Below are 6,000 nucleotides of genomic sequence, written 5' to 3'. Positions count from 1 at the left end.
AAGTACTGATAGGTGTCTAGGTCACTGATGGTGCAAACATGTTGCCTTCATTTAAGCTTTACCTCATTCCTGCTCAATTACATTTCACTCAGCCTCCAAGGCCCCTTTCGCGTTGCCTGGTGGAAATCTGTGTATCTTACGGTATAGAGCTTTCTTCAGCTGGCATTTACTGAAGGTCACTTTGGGCCAGGCGTTCTGCTGGATACTGCGGCTATTAAGCTAAAAAACCCAGGAGGGGTGTGGTTAGGAGCGTGAATGGAGGGAGCCCTGGGCACTCCGGGAACCTCCAGGCCAGGCCGATGTGAAGGAACCTGGCACGTTGGTTTTATTCTGCCAGGGAAGACCCTGGGGGATTTTGACGTGGGTGATAAAGTTAGCAGGAAAACTTACGACTTCACAACATTCTTGTTTAAATACTGCATGGTTAAAGCAAACATTTGCATTATGGTCAAATGCGTAGTCTATATTTAAGCACTACAATCAAATCAGAGAGCTACAAGATGGAGATGTAAGAACTTGTAGAGGAGCAAAGACTTCAGGGCAAATAATGTCTCAAGGTGAAGACAGTATGCCACTAGATCAGCAGGAAATGTGGTAGAATGGAGGAGGGACTTTTAGTGCTGGATGAACCTAGGTTAGTTTTTATTACCTCCAGCAAGCTGTTAGATTTTGGTGGGAGAGTTAATACTGACCCTGATGCTTTCAGAGTGCGGAAGGGGTTAAAGAAAACACCCATCAAGTGCCTGGCACTTAATAGGCACTCAATAGAAGGTATATGTTAAATATTAATAGCAATATTAATTATTAGTAACAGTGCAGCATTATGGAAAGAGATCTTTGTGTCAGCCAGACCTGTGTTCGAATCCTGATATATCGAGTGCAAGCTGCTTAACCTTTCTGAGCCTTGGATTGCCTCCGTTCCTGTAAAACGAAAGAATGAAAAATACCTTCCTTGTGGGGCTGAGGTTGGGAATAAATGTGATAATAAAGTTTCTAGGCTATATAATACGTGTTCAGTGAAGTACTACTTTTAAATCAAAGGACAGTTAGCTTTACTGAATATTCTGATTATAAAAATTATATAGTGTGATGGTAAAACATTCAAACAATATGGAAACATTGAAAGAAGTAATTAAAACCACTGGAAATTTCATTACCCATAGCTGATGACCAATCTTTTTGATATCTCTTGATGCAAACTTTTTAGTTTGACCTTCATAATATACATGGGTTCATAGTACACATCTGTCCTGTTTTCACTCAACAGTATGTTGTGAGCATAAGTCTAGTTAATAAATATAGACTTATATTATTATTTTTAATGGCTTCCTAGCAATCTTTTGTATGGAATACCAGAATTTAGCATTACGGATGGCCATTGAAGTCATTTCCAGATTTTTACTATTTTATACAATGCAACCTGTACATAGATCATCACTCATTTGTTTCATTTCCTCCCTGGAATAAATCACTGTAAATGAATTACTAAAGGTTTTTTCCACGATAATTTTGTTACATATTACTAAACTGTCTCTCAAAAGTTTTACTCCCACCAACAGTGTGTAGGTTGTACCTGTTTGTCTATATTCCTGTGAACATGGGGTTCTGCCAATCTTTTTAAACTTTGCCAGCCTGATCTATCGACAAACGGCATCTCGGTTTTGCTTTTATCTATAGTTCTAGGATGACCCATGAGGTCAAAAATCTTTTCAAGTATTTATTTCCGTTTGTGTTTTTTCTTTTGCTAATTGCCTGTTCAGGCATATTATTTGTTCATTTTTGTAATGAGGAGTTTCCCATTGACGTTTAAGAACTCTGTTGATTAGGAATCTGAATTCTTCTTTGTATAGGTGACAAATATTTCTGCCACTTCATTGTTTGTTTTTAACCTTGTGCGCCTGTTGTTGCCACATACTAATTGTTTATTTTATGTAGTCAGATCTATTGATTTTACTTGAATGGATTTTTTTTCTTCAACTGCTACAACATGCTTAGAAAGACTTTCCAGTTCTAGGATTATAAGTGTATATATATATATATATTTTTTTTTTTTTAATTTTTTTTTCCCTTCCAATACTTTCTTTTATCAAATGTAAATCTTTGATCTAGGTGGTCTTTAGATTTAAGGAGGGAGGTGGAGCTCCAACTTAATTTTTCTCCTAGTGGTCTAGCTACCCAGTGGTCCCATTCTGTTTACTGACTTCCATCTTTTCTCTACCAATTTGAAATGGTACCTTCACCATGCACTACAATTCCTTATGTGCTTGGCTCTATTTTTGTACTCTGTTCAGTTTAACATGTCTGTTCCTTTGTCAAAATAGCATCATTTTAGTTGGTGTAGCTACCTAATGCATTTTAATATCTATTAGGTTGGTGCAAAAGTAATTGCGGTTTTTGCACTCATTTTTAACCTTTTAAACCGCAATTACTTTTGCACCAACCTAATAGCAGAACGAGTCCCAACTCGTTAATCTTCAAACTTTTCTCTGCAGTCAGGAGGAGTGAATAACTTCACAGAGCTTGGGTTCATTCAGCCAGTTTGAGCTTTAATCCCAGGTCAGCCACTCGCTAGCTGTGTAATCTTGGGCAAGTTATTTTTTTCTCTCTGAATCTCTGCTTCCTTGTTTGCATAATGTTAATAATAACAGTTATCTACCTTATGGTGTTTTTGTGAAGATGGGATGAAATGATGCATAGCAAGGCCTTGGGACAAGGTCTGGCACATGGTAAGTGGTCAGTAAATGTTAAGTTATTTTGTTATAAAAATGATCTGTTTTTCCAGTTGAATTTTAGGATCATTTTGACAATAAAATCTCAACCTCCTTGGATCTTGATTGGGATGACATTTACTTGATAGACTGATTTGGGGATAATTAATATCCACCTGCTACTGGATCTTCCAGTCTAAGACAAGCTATGATATTTATTGGTCTAAGACTTCATGCTTGTTGGTAGAGTTTATAGTTTTCTTAATATAAGATGTGCACGTTTTAACTTTATTTCCAGATAGTATAAATTTGTTGTTGTTGTTGTTGTTATTATTATTCTTGTGAATGGGATCCTTTATCCCCTATTATTTTCAAATGGGATTACTAATAGTACATAAGAAAGTTATTCACTTTTTAAAATATATTTGACATATATTAGTTTCAGGTGTACAACATGATTCGGTATTTGTATATATTGCAAAATGACCAGCACACACAGTAAGTCTAATTAACACCACACAGAATTTTTTTCTTGAGATGAGAACTTTTAAGATCCATTCTCTTAGCAACTTTCAAATATGCAATACAGTATTATTAACTAGACTCACCATGCTGGACATTACATCGCCAGGACTTATTTTATAACTGGAAATTTGTACCTTTTAACCACCTTTACCCATTTTGCCCACCCCTCCATCCCCTGCCTCTGGCAACCACCAATCTATTCTCTATATCTAGTTACTAATTTTTTAATGTTTATTTTACAACCAAAGTGGCTATAATTATTGAGTTGGGAAAGAATTTCTCCCCTCCTTGTGTCGGCTTTGAGACATCCCCTTCTGTCAGCTCCAAGAGCACCCCAGACTTCTGTCATTCGGGCACCTCCCACAATGGCTTACCAGCACTTGAAATCCGTGTGTGTAATGCAGAAACTATCTAATTGGGCTGTTAGTCCCCAGGGCTCAGCACAGGGCTTGCATCCCAGTAGGAGTTTATCAATGCCCATGAAAATAGGTACCTGATGCTGTATTACTGTTTTCTGGGATAGAGAAGGCTCTCCTCAAGGACAGCGGGCAGGATAATAAATAGGCCTGCAGTTCCTGACCTCATCTGGCCGACAGTCTAATTTGGGAGCAGACATTGAAGAAGTAAGTCATCATCACCGCCAAGAGTGAATTATATTTTTCCTCATTACATTTTGAAGGAAGCATTGGGTGCTATGGGAGTGTAAATGACTTAATGAAGATAGGTCGCAGGGGAAAAGCCTTGCTGGGGAAATACTCAAGGAGGCATTGAGGATAACTCTGCATCCCTGGCTGCTTCTCCTCTACTGCAGACTAGTCAGCACATGAAGAGCACATGCTCTGTGTCAGGTCCCATGCTGCTGGGCCTGGGGCTGCAAGGTTGGATAAGAGCCAGTGTCTGAGCTCAAATCAGAGCTCTGTGGAGTCCTGGTTGTTACCGGAGGCAATCAAACCTCCTTAGTACGAGATCTGCCTCCTGTCCCTCCCTCCCTGCCCCCCGCCCCAGCCCCCAGTCCACCTTTCTGACCTTGTCTCTTGTTCCTGCCCCACTGGATGCTGGCCCCTCCCCAACTGAACACACTTGCACTTTCACACACATATGGAGGCTCCCACCCCTCCACCCCCGGTCCCACCTCCTCCCCCCTCATACTCACTGTCACTTCCACCGGGAATTCCCCTTAGCCACTCCTCTTTCCTCTGGGCCTTCAAGGCCCAGCTAAAGTATCACCACTTCTGTAAAGTCTGCCCTCCCCATTTATTACTGTTTCCTTGTCCCAAATCAATCATAGATCTTAATAATGTACAGAACTTGTTTGCATGTCTCTGATCCCATTAGGCCAGAGAGCCATCAGCGTCAGTGACCTTGTCTTTGTCTCTTAGGTGGGACTTAACACACAATTGATCACTTAGGAATTGCAGTTAAAATGGGGTCAGAGAAATGCAACTTATGTTATTAAAGGGGCAGGGTGCAGAAGGAAGATGGAGGAGTGCAGATTTTTAAACTTAGAATGGTGGTTTGGAACCCAGGGCTCCAAGGAGGCAGAACAGCAAGGTTGCAAAGAGTGAGGCATGTGCAAAGTTAGGTTACTGGGTTTGAATCCTGGCTCTGGCATATATTGTCAGTTCTATGAGCTGGGACAAGTGGTTTTATGTCTCTGATCCTCCAAGAAAAAGGGGAATACTACTGTAGTTACTACTCTTCCTACAAATTAGTTTCGGAGGGCCTGGGCACACCCTGAAACATTACAAAGAATTTTGTATAAATAGGTATAAGTAAAGTTTTTCTGGAAAGAGGGTCTCTTGTTTTTTTTAGCAGATCTCACAAAATGCACCATCCAGAAGGGAGGCACTACCTCTTTCTTAGGTATCCATTTGCTGTGTAACAAATTACCTCAAAACTTAGTGACTTAAAACAAAAAACAGCATCTCACACCGTTTCTGTGGGTCAGGCATCCAGGATCACCGTATTTTGGTGATTCTGGTTCCGGGTCTTTCATGAGATTGCAGTCAAGATGTCGGCAGGGGCTGAAGTCATTTGAAAGCTTGTTTGGGGCCACTGCCATGTGGACCTCTCCACGGGACTGCTTGAGTGTCCTCGTGGCATGGTGACTGGCTTCCCCCAGAGCACGTGATCCGCAGAACAAGGCAGAAGCAGCAATATCTTTTATGACTTAGCCCTAGAAGCCACACATGGTCATTTCCACAGTTGAATACTATTTAAAGTGGGAGGGGACTAGGAAGGATGTGAATGACTGAGCCCATTTTGGAGGCTGGCTCCCACAGTGCTGTAGAATTTGGAATGAGTTTTGGGTTTAAATCTTGATGCCAGCTACCACTAATCGTGTGATCTTGGACAAGTTCCTTCGCTTTACGGGTCCTGTCAGTTTTCTCACTCCCCTCACACGGTGGTTGGGATATTCAAAAATGAAGGCCTGTGAAAGCCCTCAACTTCACATTCAGACATTAGCAATCATTAAAAGAAGAGGAGGAAGAAAAGCCAATTTGGGGTGGGGGTGTAAGTTTCTAGTTTCATAAAACATTGAAAATGAAGAAATAACCCATCTACCCATCTCATCACATTAGCACCACCACTTTAAGAATTTTGTTAAAATGCACTTTAGTTTCCTTTCCATCTTCACAGAGAAAGGATGGAGGAAATGGCTTAATCTGAGGCCAGTTAGATTTATGGTAGATATGAGTACACCTCTATTTCTGGCATTGAGAGATTAAACATTGGGATAAGCTCCTTAGTAAGGTTCTGAAATCTC

This window comes from Rhinolophus sinicus, linkage group LG13 (genome assembly GCF_036562045.2).
Source record: "Rhinolophus sinicus isolate RSC01 linkage group LG13, ASM3656204v1, whole genome shotgun sequence".
NCBI classification, from domain to species: domain Eukaryota; kingdom Metazoa; phylum Chordata; class Mammalia; order Chiroptera; family Rhinolophidae; genus Rhinolophus; species Rhinolophus sinicus.
This window is presented reverse-complemented; position numbering follows the sequence as displayed.